The sequence below is a fragment of the Diabrotica undecimpunctata genome, chromosome 7 (genome assembly GCF_040954645.1).
Source record: "Diabrotica undecimpunctata isolate CICGRU chromosome 7, icDiaUnde3, whole genome shotgun sequence".
Taxonomy (NCBI): domain Eukaryota; kingdom Metazoa; phylum Arthropoda; class Insecta; order Coleoptera; family Chrysomelidae; genus Diabrotica; species Diabrotica undecimpunctata.
In genome coordinates, this window is record NC_092809.1 from 12,331,773 (window position 1) to 12,353,966 (window position 22,194).

Consider the following 22,194-nt stretch of genomic DNA (forward strand, 5'->3'; position numbering starts at 1 on the left):
TTGGGGAAACGCAAAGCGGTCGTTTCCCCTGATCTAGGGTCCATCGACTGAAACAGGGTTAAAGATGCAAGTGGCGCTGGAACAAATCGAAAGGATCCCACAGCGAAAATGCCATACGATATTATTATTATCCAGATTTAGCCAGACGGCTCACACTCTCTCTAAGGAGAAAATTCACGCATCCCAGATACCTACGGTATCAAAAGGATTAAGCTCTGGTGGAACTCTTTCCGTGTTATTGAGTCCTAGGTGACTTGGTACGTTGGAGTACCTCCCAAAAATTTTCGTACGCATCTGGAAGTCGAAAATAGCACAGCTTTCTGCATAGTCTTATAGAGGTGTTCACATAGACTCAGCTGTTTTATGTTTTCTAGGAGGTTTTTCGTAATAACACCAATAGTAGATAGAATAATGGGTATTGTCTGGGTACTTTCCAGTATCCATTATCTCCTTATTTGTATTTCTAGATCTCTATACTTGGCCATCTTTTCGTTGTATTTAACATGCAGATTATTGTTATTAGGTATTGCCACATCTATTAGTATTGATTTAGTATGAGATCCGGTCTATGTTGTACCTCTGGTTGGTCTGTGAGCACAGTTCAGTCCCAGAATACCTTGTAGTTGTCGTTTTCTAGCATTCTGTCAGGGACGTATTGATAATAAGGAGGATGGTCGATTTGGAGAAGTCCGAGTTTGTTGGCTAATTCCTGGTGAATAGTCTTTCCTACTGAGTCAAGGCGTTATTTATAATCAGTACCGACAAACGCCTGGCAGCTCCCGGTAAGATGTTGGATGGTTTCTTGGGCTTGACTTTCATATCGGCATTCGTCGTTTTGGACAGGGTCTGTAACAATATATTTCAGGTAATTTTTGGTTGGACCTGATCGTTAATTATCTCGGGAAACATCGTTCCTGATGTTAACCAATAGTTTGACGCTGTATTGTCGACATATTCTACTACTTATATTATAATCGACTTTAAGCCATTCATGCGGCACTGAATCAAAGGCCTTCTTGTAGTCACTGAAAGGTAGTTGTTCTTTGCAACCCATGGAGTCCTTAGCGCATCCTTTCTGTTGAGGCTTATTATTATTATTTACCTACAAGTTAACACTTTGTTTTTTGTTATTATCGCAAATTTGAACAATCAAACAAAAATTTAACAATCCTGGTAACATCACGTAACCTGCTTGACACTTTTGTTGCTTGTATTTTATCTGATATGGAATTATTGACAAATTCGACAATTTACAAAGATTGGACAATTCACGATCATATTTCGAAGATGTAATGCATTATAAACGCTTTCTATTTACTAACAAGAAGTAACAAAGGGATAAAACCATATTTCGAGAAGCGAAACTAAGAATACTAGAAATTATCCGAATACTGTGAACAACCCAGTTGGGTAAAGAGAAAAGGAGATTGCAACAAGGCGTAAATAAGCTGGTGACAAAACAAAATCATGAATAGTTTGACCAAACGAGCAATGACATTTTGATAAAATATAGAAACAGACGGTGCGGTAACTTATACCGATGAAGGAACGAGTAATATGAAAGAAAAATAGGTGGACCTACGCATCTTAATATTTTCGAATGTTACCGGTAAGTGGGTGATAAGTAACTTTAAAAAAAATGTTCTTGCAGGCGGTGCAGATATTCTTAGTAGACAATAATCATGTAATATTTTAATTGCTGTCACATTTTCTTGTATTTTTTGTGTTCGTCTCTGACCTTCATTCCTCATTTTTAGAACACTAATGTCGAATGTACTTCGTGAATGTACTTAAATGTTTCGTGTTGAATATACCTAATCTTCATTTCTACTATCTCTGACGTCATTTGGTTTGTCCTAGTTGGAATTGTTGCTATAAACAACAACTACTTGATTTGTATCACAAAAAAGATATGAAAATCTTATTAAACAATAATTTATTACAAATGAGTATAAAACTATAAAATATAATCATTTTTACCTTGTTATTTCAAAACACCAACAGTGTAAAACCTACGAATGTTACTGGTGGTAGCGGACAAATCACGTCCCATACGTAAACAAGGTCTACAAATACACAAAAACATTTTTGTTATATTGTTTTCTATCAGTTTAAAGTCAACCTTCGGATTAGAGTCGATACTTTTACAATGAATAGTAGCACTAATACTGTTAATTGCATAATGTGAAAGTCACTAAAATGGATTCGAGTAAAAGATCTAACCGAGTTGCGAATGCACCAAATATAAGCGGAAAAAATCGTAGCGTATAATTTATTTGACTAGGATTATTCTGCACTATAGAAAATATTATACTTTATATACATATATGTATATATATATATATATATATATATATATATATATATATATATAATGGCGTGCCTCGCAAAACAAGAAAACAAAAAACAAAATAGGTATATCGATGGAAGACAACCGTATATACTTATTTCTGACTATTGGTCGTCTTCAGTACAGTGCAGCCAAGTTAGAAAAGGAGCATGTTAACTTTGGAAAGGATCACTACAGGAGCAATGCATTGCATTTTAAACCACTCTTGGGTTAAAGAAAACACTGGTTGTTTTTGAAGGACCGGTTTGTTTTTGTCTTGTCTTGTCCAAAACACCAAAAACGTAGGTTTATCCCAATCCGGAAAAGGGGGGAAATGCTCCTGCAGCTAATCGCATACCAAAAAATGAAACTCATGATCATATATATACAGCTTCCATCCTGAAATTGCTCACTATCGTAGGAAACATGCTCTTAATCGATTGTACCTACCGAGCGACATTAACATCACTTTCATGCATTAAGATTTCATAAAAAATTATCCTGACATTCCAGTACTATACAACCTATACCGTTGTGAAGCAAAGCTAAAAACATTTTATAAGCAAATATAGAATGCGAAACGTGTGAGGGTTTTAAACTACACGGATATTCCAAAAAGAACTTTCAGGAAGATTTCGAAAACTGTTTTGTGCATTAAAAAACATATAAATGCTGCAGATAAGTCAAGACAACTTCACCAAAATCAAAGCTCGAACCCTGAAAAAACACAGTATACGTTACTCCAGACTTAAAGAAGATAATGTTGTCACGTTTGGAAACATTTAAAAAGGTCTTGTTTACGCAGAGGTTAAGAACATATCACGAAAGTTTTGTTCCATTAGGAATATCAATCAGTGGTCGAAAAAAGAAGTATCTTTCTCAGTACCTTTTATGCTTTTTAAAATGTCATAGAAATGCTAAGAAAATAGTTATCTGCTTTGATAATTGCTCCAGTCAAAATAAAAACTGGTGTTTGTACAGTTTTCTTGTAATGATTGTAAATTCTCCTGAAATTAATGCTGAGACTACCACCCTTAACTACTTTGAAGCTGGCCATACATTTATGTCGGCAGATAGCTTCCATCATAATGTGGAACAATCTCTAAGAAAACAAGGTAAAACTTATGACTTGCAAGACTTTTGCAATGCAGTCCAGACTTCAAGAAAATCTGTAGAAGTGAAACAAATGAATATTTCAGATTTTTATCAATGGATTGATGGATTATACCTCACAAATTAAATTGAAAAAAGATCCCAATCGTGCATACTTGGCTAACATGGTTCCAGTACAGTTTGCCAGAAAAAAATGTGTTTGTATTACAAGACATCTCATTCCAGCTCAGAAATGACGGAACTTGGTTTCTTAAAAAACAAAAAGATTTTGGAACGTAAAAACATGGAAATCCCTTCATCACTGACTAAACTAATGGGATTTCAAAAAAAAAAAGAATCGTGACAACTTATTGAAGCAACTTAATGCAGTTAACTTTAACCAAAATTGATCAATTCGTTTAAAAATACAACATTTTTAAATACTAAAGATTACCCATAAACGATCATATAATCACTTATTTTGTATTTGCTGTCTTTTTCTATAAATAACAAATCTTTGTTATAGAAAAAGACAGCAAATACAAAATAAGTGATTGATATGATCATTTATGGGTAATTTTTCATTTTTCCGACTGTATAAGCCAAAAATGACTCTACTTTAGTAAAATGTTTTTGCAATGTAAAAATGAGGTTTATTGAGTTTTTCTTAAATATATTGAAAATATAAGCCTTCTTCTTTCATGTGATACCCACAGAGTCGCTGTATCGTTATTACTTTCTGAGTAATAACATTACAAAAAAACAGCTCTGTGAGATAAACAAATTGAATAAAATTTAAACCAATTGACGAATCGTCTTAAAAATTTTTGTGCATTATAAGGACTACTTGACTCAACTTTTCGTGCAATACCAAAGCCCTTTTTGCACAAGTTACAGCAAATTTTTGATTTTCAAAATTTTAGCCTTTTTGAAATTTTTTAGAAATTTCCCAAGCAACACGATCGGACCAAAATTCAAATACAGTCCTTTTAAACCTTTGCCCATCTACTAAAAAATTAATACTCTAAATAATATATTTAATTACCCACAAGGAAACTAATTTCCTGTAGCTGGCTGTATACCATATATCGCAAAAAATTTATTTAAAAATCCTTTATAAAAGGTATATCATTAAACACCCAATCACGCTACATCACAGAACGTTTTCGGAATCAATTTTCCATCATCAGTGTGTCTAAAGTACATGTTTTGAGCCACTAAATAGTTGGGTAAAAACCCGTTAAATGTTTTTAATTTGAATTTAGGTTACATTATTTGATCTTATATGCTATGATGTTTAAGTTACAATTGAAATTGATAACATGGCAACTTAAGACTCCACTGGAGGTTGCTGGTCCTGAGACAAAGTGTCTACGAGGACTTGTTGATAGTAACAGAGTTCAGTGATGTAGCCTGATTGGGTGTTTTAATTATATACCTTTCATAACGGATTTTTAAATAAAGTTTTTATATTTAATTTCCCTAATTTTACCTGTAGCGATTTAAATAAAAAAACTGCCATTGGTGACCCTTATTTTTGTTAATCACTATCATTTGCCTATATTTTTATTATTATTTTTACCACAAGATGTTGACTATATTTTCAAATATGCAATGCCAAAGAAGTTAACAGCCACAATTACTCGACTGAAAACTAATCACGGTGCATTCCCAGCTCACTTGGCTAAGTTAAATATTATCCCTTCTGGGGTATGCTCATGCGATAATATATCACAATGTGACATCAACCATATTCTTTTTAAGTGCGATAAACATAGGTATGAAACAGATCAGCTGTATTCAAAACTATCAGAACTTAAAATTCAGACTCCCATAAACATCACCCATTTACTCTCCTTAGATAGTAGAGAAGTATACGAACTAATATGTAACTTTTTATTTAAAGTTGGTTACATTATTTAAAAACTAATATCTTAAATTACAATTCTGTGGCTAAAGGACTAGTTTCCAAGCCAACTCACCAAACACACACACACACACACACATATCATTTGCCTCCGAACTGTGATGGGCATCTTTGTATTTATAATGTATTAGGTACCCGAAAAAACCCATTTGCAACCTGACTGGGTCAGCGAATATGGCATATTCTTGCCTTATTCCCCTGGTGTATATCTGATATCTTAATAAATAATTAATGTGTTTACGTTAATATTTTCTACACAATTAAATGAATTATTGACAAAATAAAAATATTTTATAGGTGTCATAATTATTGACATTCTCCTTCTTAAGACATATTATTTTTTGGCCTGTATTATCTATAGAAACGACAAGTCAAAAAGGTGGGGTAAAATCATTTTTTTATTCTAGAATGTAGAGAGAAATCTATTATAAGAAAAAATGGTAAATCGGACTTGAATTATGTGATAAATGTAAGATTTTAAAATTCTGGACTCATTTTTCATATATTTGAGGCATAATACAGCGAAAAGTAGAGAACCTTCCCATAAAAATCTAATTTTAAAAAGAAATATCTTATCATTGGTTTTTATGTCGAAAATTAAAAAATCGATTCACGCAAAAAAAATGGCAGAAAATGGGTCACTACAAAAGCGCGCTGCGGATACAACGTAAAGTAAAACAAGAGATCGCAAAACGTCGTCATCCGAATCGAACGAACCGGCAGAAATTCGCTCCCAAGGCCTTCTAGGACGCGCCAGCCGAGCAAAAACAGAAGACAAACGAACCCGTAAGAGAGAGAGTGAATGTGAAACGATTGTAAACGATCAAGCTCAGCAGGCGAATCCGCAAGTCGGCAAGATATCGCTTCCACTTGTCTCGGGGTTACCCCGCGACGTTGCCATATCGCTCGACAACGTGCAACAGCAACGATGACGTGCAAGGTAATACAATTAAGTAGGACTTACTATTACTATATACATTTGCGCAAGCACCAAACATTGAATTTTCGTTTAGATCTTTATTTTCACACTTACGATTTTCACACATATTAATACTGGACGTTAGTTTGATACGGTATGCAAGTATTCGAGTTTTAATGCATTTAATAAAGATATAACAAATCGTTTTAAAACAACGATTTAACGTCATACATCTAATAAATATAAATGTCCATATTAACATAATAAATCATTACGGAGACATTTTACATTTTACCAAAAATTCACCATAATTCTCAATTATAAAATACAAAATAAATCCTGCTTTTTTTTTCATAACACTTAATCGAACCAAGTAAAATACTATATAGAACGTGGGATGAATATATAATTTTTATTTAACAGTAGTTTAATGCTTTACCACAAGTTGAAAGATTATTACGATTAACGGCATTTTTGACATACTTTGGCGCTTTACTATTTTATTGACAGAAGTACATTTTAAAACATTTACTATTATGCTAGCTAAATTGATAGAGCAGATAACTGAATTCTTTAACAGTCCATAATGTACTTTACAAAAATTTATTAACTTCATTATAGTAGTTTATTTTTTAATCTATACTTTGATTTTTTTATGTAGTCCGTTAGGTTAATACCGGTTTATGAAGATATATGGAAATAGCACGTAAAGACGCTCATGAAAAATTAGTAGTTTGTAGTAAAAGGGATAAATACCTACTACGAAAAACCCAAGAAAACATAAACGTAAAAAAATTAAGATAGCGTAGCTCACATCGTACCCGAATTCTTTGATCTTATATAAATTCTCTATCGCGGATAAGCAAAACAAAATTACTAAGTAAACTCTTAAAAAAAACAAACGTAAAGAGACCAACATACTAGAGCAAAAGGCAAAAACTTAATTTTATATAGTAATTACAATACGCTCTTCATTCTTTTATAATATAAACAAGTTAAAAGTTCGACATACCAAAAATACACGCAAACGGTACTCGCAAAACCAAAAAATATTTTTTAACCTGTAAGTCCGAAAAAATCCTCAAAAATGACGTTAAAAATGCCTTACCCAATTTTCACATTTTAAAATACTCCGCTGCTAATTTGTAATCCTAAATATAAGTAAGGCAAATATTATCCTTGAATCAAACAGAAAACGTTTAGCGAACGCGCACGACAGACGTGAGTCATAATCACAGACCGAGGAAATCCCTGCCGATGTGGCAACGCCGCAGACCGACCGGCTGTTTTGTGTTGTCGTATGTCGTAATAGTTGGTCCGCCCGCCCCGCCTCTTTTAATACCGTAGTCGTACACAGCGCGCGGGCAAGTTCAACGCTCTACTCGCTATGTGCCTGCTTAAATCGGTCTTTGAAACAGTCCTTCACAACACAGCAACACACACAAGTGGCCCGATTTTAACTCTCTCGACATCGCAGGCGCTCCGAGAGGCGAGACGCGAAAGATGGAGCAGGGACGGACTGGCCTTGGATAATTTAATCAGATTTCCTGAAAAGTTCAATGACTTGGCAATAGGGCGCTGAATCTCTACAGTTATAAAGTGGTGCTGATAACAATGTTTCATTGCTAATGTTTTTGTTACTACATACATTTGTTAAGTATACTGTTGTTAAATAGAAAAAAAAAACTTATACAAAGTTAAAAACATTTCATTGGAAATAAATGGAGAATTATTTTTTCTTTCATGAAAATGAAATGTTTTATTGTTTCATGAAAATAATAAAATATACACCTAACAATAAAATGAAAACTACTATATGAACTTTTGATGCAAATATTCTCACACAATTATTAAAACAAATTTCCTAGGAAATGGCTCGTACATATTCGTATATGCACATACACTTCCACGAAGATATTCATTTTTCTACATTATAAATATATATGTTTGATATCGGCCTATGTAGTCCTTCCCATATACTGTTACCCATACCAGCGCTGTTATTAAAAATGAATGTACATTCGTACAATCTTTAACCACTTATTTTTATAGAATTTTCTTCTCTCTGGGCTATTTTTCTTTCAACTTTCCATTAGCACCTCACTATATCTGGTTACAAAGATTCTTACCGAAAAAACAGAATTAATATTGCAAATCTGCGTAGTACAAGGCATTTGAAAAACATATCCACTATTAATACGTTATTTAGAATAAGTCAAAATATTCGAAAAATCTCTAGAATATAACAAATCTGCACGAATTTGTTCCGTGGATCTAAGAAAAGCTTTGACAAAGTGAAAAAACTGAAGAATGTAATGCATTTGCTAGAAGATCATTAAACGACCAAATAATATGTAAAAGGCATTACATATATATATATATATATATATATATATATATATATATATATATATATATATATATATATATATATATATATATATATATATATATATATATATATATATATATATATGTATATATATATATATATATATATTATATATATATATATATATTACATTGCAAAGAGTACGACCGTTAACTAAATTTCGAATATATTCAATGGTTCAATTGCAGAGGTTTGATCGGTCAATAATTGGCAAATGAAAGTCGTCAACTACTTCATTGATTTACTAGAATACGTTTCGCTGCATCATCATCAGTTCTCTACAAATAGAGTCTAAGATCATTTCTATTTGTAGAGAACTGATGATGCTTTTAAAAACAGAATAAAAGCGAAACGTATTCTAGTAAATCAATGAGTAGTTGACGACTTTCATTTGCCAATTATTGACCGATCAAACCTCTGCAATTCAACAATTGAATATATGTTCTAAACATATACGGCACGTAATGAGAGATAGAGTAAATAAAACTACTTAATTAATTACTTAAACTTTTTGGCCAATTTGCTATTTTCAATAAGCACTTTATTTTATAAACATTTACAGATTTAAAGTACCATAAACACAGTAATGACAATGTCACTTGGGCCATAGAACTAGTCAATTTTATATACGTTAAAAAGTGTTAAAATTTTGTTGTTTATGCAGAAGAATTAATTTAAAGTATTAAGAATATTACAGTAGATGTTGCTTAATTTTCCCGCGTCTGCTTTGTATTTATTCCCTCTTTGTCTTTCATAATGTGACACTTTCCAAAACAATCTTTTTTCATAATTACTTTTTTGCTTTTAACTTCCAACATTTTAGTAGTCCAAAATGGTGCCCAGTTTTTAAATGATGATCAACTGCCATATTTTTCTTTTTTGTACAATCACTTTTATGTTGTGTTATTCTCTGTTAGCCTTTTATATAGAGAGATAAGGTTTGATTTGTATTGAAAGTTAAATGAACTTTTCGACGTATGGTGAATTGTGAAATTTAAAATATTATGTAGATGAAATGTTGTATGAATAGAAAGTGTTTCGTTTCCAAATTCAGGATAAATTTGAGATTGTTTTTAAATGAATATTATAAAACAGCTATTAACCGTAATAGCTTCTTGTCAAATCGGGGAAGTTTGAGAAAGTAATTTATGTAGATCCTATTGTTGGGTGTGTATCGAAAACAAGTTCAATATAAAGTTGATGGATTTCTTAAAAACTGGAATTTTCTTTGTTTATTTGAAATAACTAAAAGATCAATGGTGAAAACAGAAATGTATCTGTATGTTTGATTCTATATGTTTGATGGAACTTTGAAAGGGGAGACAAAGACAGTCAATTCCTCTTCGTGAAAAGAGTAACATATGAAGCTAAAAAGAGATTGAATGCCGGTAATTTGAAAAAAAGAATAAAATTAGGTTGCATGAATTAAAAAGTAATTTTATTTTCGAAATTGTTTGAAAAAGTGGTAACAGTAGTGATTCAGTGTATGCTGAATGGTAGCAGTGCCGAGGCTAACGTTAAACAGCATTTGTAAGCAATGGATCAAATAATTTGTATTAAATTTTGCGTAAAAATCAAATAAAATGTAACAAAGTGTGTGAAATGTTAACAAAGGCCTATGGTAAATATGCTAAGAAAAAAACAAGACGAGTTACGAGTGGTGTAAGCGTTTCCAAGATGCCCGTGAAGACGTTGAAGATGAAGAACGCCCCAGCACATAAGAACCGATGAAAACGTAGAAAAGTGACAAAAATGGTCTTGAGCGACCGCCGAATCACAATCAGAGAAGTCGCTGATGAAGTTGGCATATCAATTGGTTCATGCTATGATATGTTTTCAAATGTTTTGGGTATGAAACGGTATCAGCAAATTTTTTTCCAAATTGTTGAATTTGAACACAAACAGCGGCGAATAGAAGTTGCTCAGGAGTCACTAAACGACGACCCAGATTTATTCAAAAAGTGACAAAATAACAGGTGACGAAACAGAGTTTATAGATATATCGTCGAAACTAAGTTTCAATCATCCCAGGGAGGCATTCTAGTGCACCATTTGCACTATCATAGTGCACCATGAAATTTTACCACGAGGTCATACGGTCAATAAAGGAGTTCAACGTTCAACTACAATCCGGAAAAAATACAGATGCTCAGCCGCCATATTCGCCAGACATGACCCCGTGTGATTTTTTCCTATTTCCAAAAATAAAAAAAAACTTTGAGTCGTCGTTTCACAAGCGTAGATGACTTTAAAAGCGCATCGCTGATAGAACTAAACGCTATCCCAAAGTTCGGAGTTTCAAGGATTGGTAATATTTTTTTCAAAAAACGAAAATTCCGGTATTTTTTGAACACACCTCGAATATTTTTTGGTAATAAACCACAATGATTACACTTAAAATTATGTTTTTAATTTCAACCTTGTCCGGAAATGGTTTTCCAAAATAGTTACAATAATTGTGGATTATGTCCAAAATGTTTCAAATATTCAGTATGCTGCTAGAAAATATGTTCAGAAAAACATTCTTGTTGACTGTCCAGCATGCGAACCTTCCAGAAAACATAGATTTTTTTATTTTTTGATAGCTTGATCCAACGGGATAGCTTGATGAGAAATAATTAATAGTCCTACACTGTATTGTACAATAAAATAAATATAGGAATGTTAAAAAACATTTTTGGTTTGCAAATTGCAATATTTTTATTCCTTATTTTACATAAATCATAGATTATGTCATTATAATCATAGAAATAAAATATTTATTTGACTCCTACTGATTTTTAGATTAAATTTTTTATACTTGTATATTTTACCTAAAAACAGATCTTTGCAATACCATCCAAGGGAGCCAAAAATGTCCCAGTACGATCCTAAAAGATGTATAGAAAAAAAAAATGAACGACGAAGAGGATCGAATATAAGTGAGTGTCCCACGCAATCAGCGCGCGTTGCTCGCTTACATGCTCGTTTACGTTTCAAAGCTCACTCGGATCTCGGATCGACTGGGACAACAAATAATTAACATAATAGCTGGCGTACGTATGTTGATGAGGGGCGGAGGAGACGGAAAAACGCAGCGCGAATAGCTGACACAAAATCTATGTTGGATGTGTTGGAAGCCAGATTTATTATCAGAGATAATTGAGATATAATCGATAGAAACATAAATTATGAAAACCGCGTACTTCCATTAGGAAAATGCCACTTGGTACATAATTCAACATTATTGCTCATAGATGTTTAGTCCCGAGCTAGGTATTCCAATTTTATTTGCTCTGTCAATAGACATTAATGAAACATGAGTATCACACTGAATCCGCACTAATACTATCATATACCTTATCATCTTCAGGTTTCCTTCAGATAGAGGATGGTTTCTCTAAATATTTCTATTCTGCCTAAATTTTAACTTATTTATTACTTTTTTTTCTTTCATTCCGGGGATTCGAGATGCACGAGATACACGTTACTTCGATGAGATTGTTGCCAACCTTCAATAGAAGATGGTACCATAAGAACTAACAAAAAATCTATTGGAAATTAGTTATTCATAGAATACTGCAACTGCCATATAGATTCTTCTTCTTCTTCTTTTGGCATCATAACCCGGGATGGGTCTTTGCCTGTCTGGCTATGTCCTTCCATTCAGATCTCTCTTGTGCCCTTCTTCTCCATTGTCTTATGTTCATTGTTTTCAGGTCGTCTTCCACGTCATCCAACCATCTCGTTCTGGGCCTTCCTTTTTTTCGCCTTCCTATGGGCTTCCATTGTAACATTTTCAACTGCCATATAGATGACATATCAAAAATATCTCCTAACTATATGGTATACAGCCAACTCCTGGGAATTATCAGTTAATTATCCTATAAGTTTACATTTTATTTTGGTTAGGTAATCCTCAACATTTGTATTTTGCACACATTGCCTGCTTTGGTATAACTTTAGCACTTTCCATACTTCTGTTCATATTATAGATATCATTTTTTATTCTATCTAGCATCAATATACTATTAAGATTTTATCGAACATACAATAAAACAGTAATAGTATTTTATTAAACTAGTAAACAGACTAGTTTAATATTAAACGATTTCTCGATGGATTAATCCTACCAACGGAATGGATATCTAGAATTTAAAAAATACCATCAAGGCTTTTCTCTATATAGTGTTACTGACTAAACCTTCTGCAGTTAAAAATAACCTTGAGATGCGTCTGACCATCGGAGGAAATGCATCATGCATGAATATGGATTCAATTGTTTTTCAGTTTCGGCCTTACTTTTCGACATGACAGTGTTGCCAGCAAACGATATGACGACGTCGATCCTATTAATTACTAAGTCAAGGGGCGTGACAAATCTTTTATAGTGTTTTATGCTGAAAGTGTACATTGGTAAAACGTGTAATCCAGGACCGTCTTACCGATGGAGATTACCGAACGATAAAGAAAGAAACGAATAACAGAAAGAAAATCAACACTCAACGAATATAATAAAAGTTTGTATAAAAAGTATAAAAATAGCTTCAAAAATATGGGCCAGCGCCAGTAAATAAATGAAATTGATGGTAAAAAAATCGGTAAGATAGTTTCGAAACAAATTCAGATTTCTGCTTTAATCTGGAGCCTTCTAAAAATTGAAAGGCATAGCCAGACGTTGATAAAAATGTTAATAGAGACATGTTGAATCTAAAATTTGCATTCCACGACATGTCTCGTCAACTAAGCAGAAATCCTTAACGAATTTGTTTCTTGTACTCATACAGAGTAGATCCGAATAAAATGAAAAAGACAGAAAAGATTTGATTTCACGTTCAAATCGTCTATGTATCTGTTGATACGTATTTCGACTTAATAAGTCTCATCAGAACAGTTATTCATAGCCGTTCTTAACGTGAAAAATGTGAACGTGAAATCAAATCGTTTCTGTCTTTTTCATTTTATTCGGATCTACTCTGTATGAGTACAAGAAACAAATTCGTTAAGGATTTCTGCTTAGTTGACGAGACATGTCGTGGAATGCAAATTTTAGATTCCCCATGTCTCTATTAACATCTTTAGCAACGTCTGGCTATGCCTTGCAATTTTTAGAAGGCTCCAGATTAAAGCAGAAATCTGAATTTGTTTCGAAACTATCTTACCGATTTTTCTATCAGATGTCGCTATTGCGTCCATAACGAAGCCATTTTATTGTTGCTTCCTAATAAGACAGAGAAGATTATTTTTCACGTTAAGAACGGCTATGAATAACTGTTCTGATGAGACTTATTAAGTCGAAATACGTATCAACAGATACATAGACGCTTTGAACGTGAAATCAAATCTTTTCTGTCTTTTTCATTTCATGAAATTGATGGTATTAATGAGACCTCTAAATCAAACTGTTAATAATTCTACCAAACTGGTGATACTTTCAACTGAGTAGAAAACTAAAATACGGATCAGAAATATGGGTCATCTGTAAAGCAGATGAAAAACCTTTTATTCGTCTTTGAATGAAGGATTCTGAGAAGAATATTTGTGAGGTATCTGTTGGGGAGGAGGTGTACCTATGAAATATATAACAAATAAACCACATATGAGTAGTAATGTTTGACAAGAGAAGAGCAGAATACAACTTAAACTTGTGACTAAATGATCATTCTCTGAAAAAAGTCCGCGAAATCAAATTTTTGGGTGTAATATTTGACTCACAACTCACATGGACTTCACATATCAACAATTTGATCAAATCCTGTCAACAAAGAATAAACTTACTAAGAGTTTTATCCAATCATAGATGGGGTTCAGATACTAAAATTCTTCTAAATTCTATCAGACATTAATAAGAAGCAAACTTGACTACGGATGCATCTGTTATGAAACAGCAAATAAAAATCAACTAAAAAAACTGGATGATATTCAAACCACAGCTCTACGACTAATCTTGGGAGCCTTTAGAACTACTCCAATAAGAAGCCTTCAAGTACCAGCAGGAGAAATGCCACTATACCTCAGAAGACAATATAATATATCACTATGCTACGCAAAAATTCTAAGCGCAAAGGATCATACATTTCTCGCAAATTTAGTATCGGAAGAATCACTGGAACAATAAAATATACTCAAAGCCCTTAGATATAAACCCTAAAAAAATTAGGGATTTAATAGACTTATTACGAAAATATGTACCTTTAAATATCCAAGGTTATTACAACCGCATGTTTGAAAACTTTACTGATAATGCAGAAGACCCAAATTCTGGAGTTGTAAAAGATCGCGATAAAGATAGTGTTAGTGACTCTTCTTTTATTTAAAATAATTATTTGATTATTATATTTTCATTTACGTATTTCATTTGCAATAAAAAATCCAAAAACAGTACATTGTTTTATTTTTATTTTTAACATGTGGAATTTTTTGAACAAAAACGAGGCAACTCCATTTTTTTAAAAACAACATTTTGTGTCTACATACGAATGAAAAGTAGTGATTGAATAAATAAGGCTTGTCTAATGTTCCTCTAGAAGGATTCATTTCATTAAGCATAATTTATTCACATTTTCTAAAAATAATAATTTTTTTCGATTTCCCAACACTTCAGAAAAATGGAGTTGCCCGGTTCTTGCAACGAGGTCTTCAATAAGCAAGTGCTGCTTCCGAGATAAAATATGTCTCTCACTCACAAATATGAACTGTCTCACTTTTTAATTCGTTTTGTCTCTGTTTCGCGCTTAGAGATTTTAAAATAAATGCTGATTCTTCGATGACTTACGTGTGGAATAAATAAAAATCCACTTGAGGAAATTTCCAAAGTCACTTTCCTTTGGGCGGCCGAAAGAAATGGTCGACTCCAAGTTGGGAATCCGAACCCAAAAACAATGGTAGTAAATGGGGGGCGCATAAAAAATGAGATACATAATATCAGAGTTAAGTAATACAAGCATTTAAATACTCAGTAAAATAATACTCATAGTCTCATTTAACAAGATGCAATTTAGCAGCTGAGAAGAAATGAAAATTAAGTGTTTAAGCAGAATTCTTTGTAATTTTTTTTAACTTAATTTAAAACCTGGCAAAACGGTTAGAAAAACAACACTGAATATTTTCTAATGGTGAACGAAGGAGATATACTTGGTTTTATTTTTAATTTTTGTTCCATAATATGTACTATTTTTAATTTTTGTTCGATATGTACTTAGTGCAGTGCAGTGCTTCGTTTTTTTGTATAGAGTATGTCCCCCAATCTTTTTGTATTTCAGAATAACCTTTAATTTTTATGGACAACCCAAAATTTTATATGTTCAGTACTCAATTAATCAGTTATATTTACTATACTTTTTGTTCAGCTATATTTGTAGATATTTTGCTAGATGTTGTTCTAGTATAACTGATTCTAAGTTTAACTTCTTCAGCGCATTCTCGTCTAAAACATCGCGTTCCTACCCACATGTGTCGGTACTGGCAGGAAGAGTATCTGTACATTGTTAATCTCAACCGTTTATAGCTTTTTTAGTGTTTTTAATATTATTATTTTATTAAAATTATAGTTTTTAATCTTAAACAACAACAACAACTCACTTTAACATGAAACAAGCGAACAAACGTAAAACTGAAAGCATATCTTAAATTGGATAAAACTATATGGCTAAATTAAATATGAATAATATGAACGAAGTTCGCAATAGTGAGGTAACAAGCTACAGATAACATAAATGAAAAAGGAGATGGTGATACATCCTTTCGTTTTTGCAGAAAGAATTTTGTGTCAAAGGATATTTGACGGTAGCTCAAAAGCAATTTATCCAAAAACCCTTTCAGGTCTTTTAAACGATTGATTTTGATTTCGATTATTGACACTAATACCTTTTTGTCGGCTATTTGTTCAGATGACAGAATAGGTATTAACCTGCAAACCTACATATATACACACATCGATGGATTAGGGTTTGAATATTTTAGAGGGTTGGCGTGAAAATGGTCCGGTTTTGTGGTTAAACTCGGGCTATATATAGATAAATAATTCACCTGATATACAACTTGAAATACATACATTTCGTTTGGAAGAATTTATTAGCCCTAAATTTTATATGAGGATGTTAGATATTATCAAAGACGTGACTTTCATAAATTCACAAAAAGTATCGTCATCATATTCTATTCTACTGACTTGTTTACTTTTTTTATTGTATTGCTTGTTTACCTGTTTTTATATCATTTATTTACTTAGAAGTCTTTTTGGCACACAAATTACTAAGTTTAAACGATCACCGCGAAAAGTTCTGTTTATACAGCTTTATCACATTGCTGAACCTAGCATAACCACTTTAAATGCATTATCACTCAATCCTATGCAATGTTGTGGTAAAATGTTGGTCAAATGTTTTTATCCAGCAAAACAAAGCTGAGCATATTCCGAACAGAATAGTAAGACCAACTACTACAGATGAATGCGAGAAGTGGGAGCTCAATAAAGTTGAAAAGGTGGGCGGCTAGAAAAATGGGGACGCAAAATATTCAGAAGTATTTTGGGAGGGATAGAGAGTGAGGAAGGATCTTCTTCAGGTTCCTTCTCCTATCGGAGGTTGGAAATCATCATCGCTATTTTAATTTTATTGGCCGCACTTCTGAATAATTCTAATGAGCTGCAACCGAACCACTCTCAAATTTCTTAGCCAGGATATTTTGCGTCATCCTGGGTTTCTCTTCCCTTGTATCTTCCCTTGCATTAACCTAAGTAATACGTACTTCTCGCCCCTCATTATATGACCCAGATATTGAATCTTTCTAATTTTAACAGTTTTTATGACTTCACATTCGTTCTTCATTCTTTGTAACACCTCTATATTAGTTACTTTTTCAGTCCACGATATTCTGTGGATTCTCCTGTAGCACCACATCTCAAAGAAGTTTAATTTTTTGATTTCAGACTGTTTTATTGTCCACGCTTCCATGCCGTATAGTAAAGTAGAAAAAACGTAACAACGTAGCATTCTTGTGCGGATCTCTAGATTAAGCTCTTCGTTGCAAAGTAAGTTCTTCAATTTTATGAACGCGTTTCTTGCCATTTCTATTCTAGATCTGATTTCTTTTGTTTGATCTCCATCTCCGGTTAGCCACGTTCCTAAATATTTATATGTTGTTACTCTTTCGATCGTTGTATTATTGATGATCAGGTTATCTACATTTTGTGTTTTTTTTTTTTGAGAATATCATTGATTTCGTTTTCTTGAGATTCATTTGCAGTCCGTACCTTTCATATGCATTGTATACATGTTGTATTATGTACTGTAGATCTTCCATGTCACTTGCAAATATGACCGTATCGTCCGCATATCTAATATTATTAATGCTATTTCCGTTGACCAAAATACCTTCCACTATATCCAATAAAGCTTCTTGAAATATCACTTCACTGTAGACGTTGAATAAGACTGGTGAAAGTATGCACCCTTGTTGAACTCCTCTAAGTATACTTACTTCCTCTGTCAGTTCTACTTCGACTCTTATTCTTGCTTTCTGATTTTGATACAGATTCGATATAATTTGTAGACCTCTACTATCTATGTTTTTGGTCTTAATAATACTTAAAAGCTTTTCATGTTGAACTCTGTCAAAAGCTTTTTTTAAATCTATGAAGCAAGCATATATGTCCTGATTCATATCCAGACATCGTTGTGTCAGAACATTGACTCCGAATAATGCTTCTCTAGTTCCTAGACCCTTTCTAAAACCCATCTGTGAATCACTTAATTCTTGTTCTAATTTCATGTGGATTGTGTTATGTATGATTTTAAGGAAGGTTTCCAATGTGTGGCTCATTAATTCAATTGTCCGATAGTCATTGCAATCTTTAGCATTTGTGGTTTTTGGAATCGTTACAAAAGTTGAGAGAAGCCATTTTTTGGGTATGTGTCCCGTCTTATATATGGAGTTAAAAAGGTCTACCAAGACATCAATATTATCTTCAATAGTTCAATTGGTACATTATCGGGTCCTGGAGCTTTTCTATCTTTTGTGTATTTTATGGCATAAATAACTTCCTCTTTCATTATTTCTGGTCCCGTGATTTCTCCGTCAACTTCTAATTAATTCTTCTACTTTTTGGTCATAAAATAGGTGTTCAATGTATTCTTGCAATGTACCATCTGAATTTGTTAATATCCCGATTGGTTTGTTACGATTTCCTGAAATCACTTCTTTAACCTTCTTATGGGTGTTGAAAGTGTCAAACCTTGCCTCCCATTCCTCAATTTCTTGTTCCTCTAGCTTGTTTTATTTTCTCGTTCGTTTGTTTATTAATTTCTTGATATTTAATTTTATTTTTGTTTTCATGTATTCTTCTTTCGTCCATCTTTTCGAGAATTTCTTGTGTCATCCATTCTTGTTTGGCAGCTTTTGTAAATGTTAATGTTTTCCTTCCGTGAGGAAGGATGTATGTCGCCAAAGAATGATAGTGGCGTAGGAGGCCAAAAGAAAGGAAAAGTAGAAAATCCGGACAAAGTTTTCAAAATCCAATAAATAATATATAAAAATGTTCACCAGGGAGTAAAACATTTCCTAATTCTGATATCTACGACATACACTTGATTTAAACGTTTTGATTTTATTCTTAAACATCGAAAGATGCAAAGAACCAACAACCCGAGCAAATGAGCTAGTTATTATAGTGAATATCTATTGGTTAGCGAAAATGATAATATTAGCGAATTTTTTACTGTTTTATTATAAACAAATGATCAAACTAATTTTCTGCTTGGACAATTAAAACTTTAAAACAAATTTAAGTTTTTGCAAATGATAATTTCAATTTGGTTGATGTATTTTTCTAATCTATAACACCAACTGACTGCATTTGCAGTGTTTTTTATTTTATTATTAATTAATACAAAAGTCAATTTCTCCGTAAAACTGGTTGTGATTGTCGAGCAAAAAAGAATTAGTTCCATGTTGTGTGCAGTAAAACGAGTTTCTATTATATAGTAAAAAAACGATATTGAGTTACGTTAGATATACATATTTATTATTGTAGTCTTTATTAAAAACATCCAGAAGAATGTAAACACAGCTCGGACTGTTCGTAGCACATGCTATATTATATACCACCATCTTTTCAACTTACATTTGAATACCTACGCATTGGTACAGCGAATTGTCATGCCATTCTACAAGAGTACGAATTATGACTGTAGGTAGCAGATATTGCTTACACCAAGAAACAGATTTTATTTAAAATTTCAAAGAGACAAAAAACGAATGAAATCAACAATTTTAAGATATTTACATTAAAAAAATGAAAAGTGGATACCCATGTCACCTTATAAATTATATTAGAGGGAAAGTTTTAAATTAAAACAATTCAGATTTTTTCTCTCTAAAATACTCTCAAAAACAGCACTTAAGAAAAAATATTTAGAAAAACGCAATAAAGCCAAAGCTATGGTAAGAAAATCACATCAAAAATCATGAGATAAGTTAATAAATATTAAAAATGATATAGCTTACTAACTATTGCGATAACTTAACAAACTGAAACCACTCAAAATAATATCCTCTCCTATTCTAGAAAGGCCTGTTAAGAACTTGTAATATTTTTACCTACCCATACTTTTGAATTGATTTTCGCATAGCCAGATTTTATCTACATATAAAATACATCTTCCTTCTAGTCCAAATATTTTTATCGTTCTCAAATATTGCCTTCGCTAACAAACAATCTCTTCTGCCTCGTTCAATATAGGTTTATTCCTTTGAATTTCATTGCAAAAACCGATTTCTTTAAGTAATTTCCATAACTTATCTCAGCCAAGGTGAGGAAAACTCTCTTATTGCCTTTAATCTTATATCCAATGTAGGAATTGCCTTGTTAAAATAGAACGAATGAACTTTTCTCCGAAGGACGTTTCTATGAAATCCATCAATTTCCAATGGTTTTCCTCCATGTCTTTTTGTCTCAGTAATGTTTCTTATTTTCTTTCACTTAAAAAGCTGTAAATGGTTCTTTCACTAACACCTGCCATACCGGAGCAATATTTACTACATTATTAACCGTTCTTAAAGGTTGTTGATGAACAAGGGAGTTATGAACATTTAACACAATAGTTTTTTCTCTTAGAGAATACGCGCCGTTTTTAAGTTTAGCAGCAACAAATTGAAAAGATGATGCCATTTTAACGCATGGACTGAACTGCTAAATGATGACATGGAATCAAATTAGTCACAATTTTCCTTTACTCGGTCGAAAGGTACCCCATTTATCAAATTCGTCAAAGTCATTAATGCTTAAGAAGAAACTTGGGACGGCTCCGAAGAAAATGGCAAGACTGAGAATGGAACAGGCTTGAAGCCTAATCCTTGAAATGAAGAAGTAGAACAAAATTGCCTCATGAATTAAATAGTGTATGCCTGTTTTATTGCATAGCAAGCATATGGCCAATATAAATACAGCATAAATAATAAAGAGCAAGCGTAGTATTGATAGAAAGAGAATTTCTTGTTCTAGAAATTTAAGAGAGTGGTATAATTTGAGTTACTTGGTATAATTATTTAGGGCAGCTGTGAATAGAGTTAAAATCGCCATAATGATTTCCAAACTCGGATAGGAAAAGGAACTTTAAGAAGAAGACGAAACATTTTTACAAACATAAATAATAATGTAATGGATTCGACTGCTCGAAAAAAAAAACCCAGTACTTTCTGCTCAATTACATATACAGGCAAGATATCATCAAAAATAGCCAAATACATAAAAAAGAAAGGAATAAGGCCAGTTTCAGAATAAACTACATTTTAGGCAAATATATTAAGAACAACAAGAGCCAAAAGAAAAAGCCCTTACACAGTGGGTTATACAAACTTACATGTGGCGACTCCCAAAAACTTACATCGGTCAAACGGGTAGAATCTTTAACAAACGGATGGCAGAACACCAAAGGGCTTTTAATAATAGAAAAACAGATTCTATTTACACACTTCACATTCTAGATCATAATTATTCTTTTAATAACCAATTTCAAATTCGTCACATTAAAAATAAAGGCCTTAAGCTATTATTATTAGAATCTATGGAAATTAACAAATTAAAAAAAACAGACATAATTCTGAATGACCAACTTGAGACAAACAGCTCTCTCCTCCTCAACTTATTTAGTTAAAGACTATAAAGTTCTGGACGCATAACAAAAAAAGCTTACTTGAGAAAGGCATTCTGCCGAAATAGCTGTAGTGATAATAATTATAATAAAAATTTGTTGAAAAGTGTTGAAAACAAAAGTTTTAAATGTTTTATTGCTTGATAATAATAAATTTTTTTATTAAAAAAATCCTATTTAAAAGGTATATATATTCTAAAAATGCCCTTTCGGGTTACATCACCGAACGTTTTCAGACTAATAATCATTTTTCGTTTTCCATCATTTTCCATCATCAGTGCAGTTACCAAGTATACATGAGTAAAGCCACTAAATATGCGGGTAAAAACCCTTTAAATGATGTTAACTTTGTTAACATGTGTCAAAAAACGAAAACTGCAATACTTGGGACACATTACAAGAGGC

The 22,194-nt window shown here is 32.5% G+C and overlaps 1 protein-coding gene across 16 annotated transcripts in view; it reads right to left on the reverse strand.

The window, feature by feature from the left end:
• Positions 1-22,194, reverse strand: part of Tlk (Tousled-like kinase) — a 475,437-nt gene that overhangs the window by 207,821 nt on the left and 245,422 nt on the right. The window contains exon 1 of one of the 16 annotated variants that reach the window (XM_072536722.1): positions 7,376-7,702. The exons of the other annotated variants lie outside the window; for them this stretch is intronic. The gene's annotated coding sequence lies outside the window, so the exon portion shown is untranslated. Of the gene's footprint in view, positions 1-7,375; positions 7,703-22,194 lie in introns of those variants that run through there. 16 annotated transcript variants of the gene reach the window in all.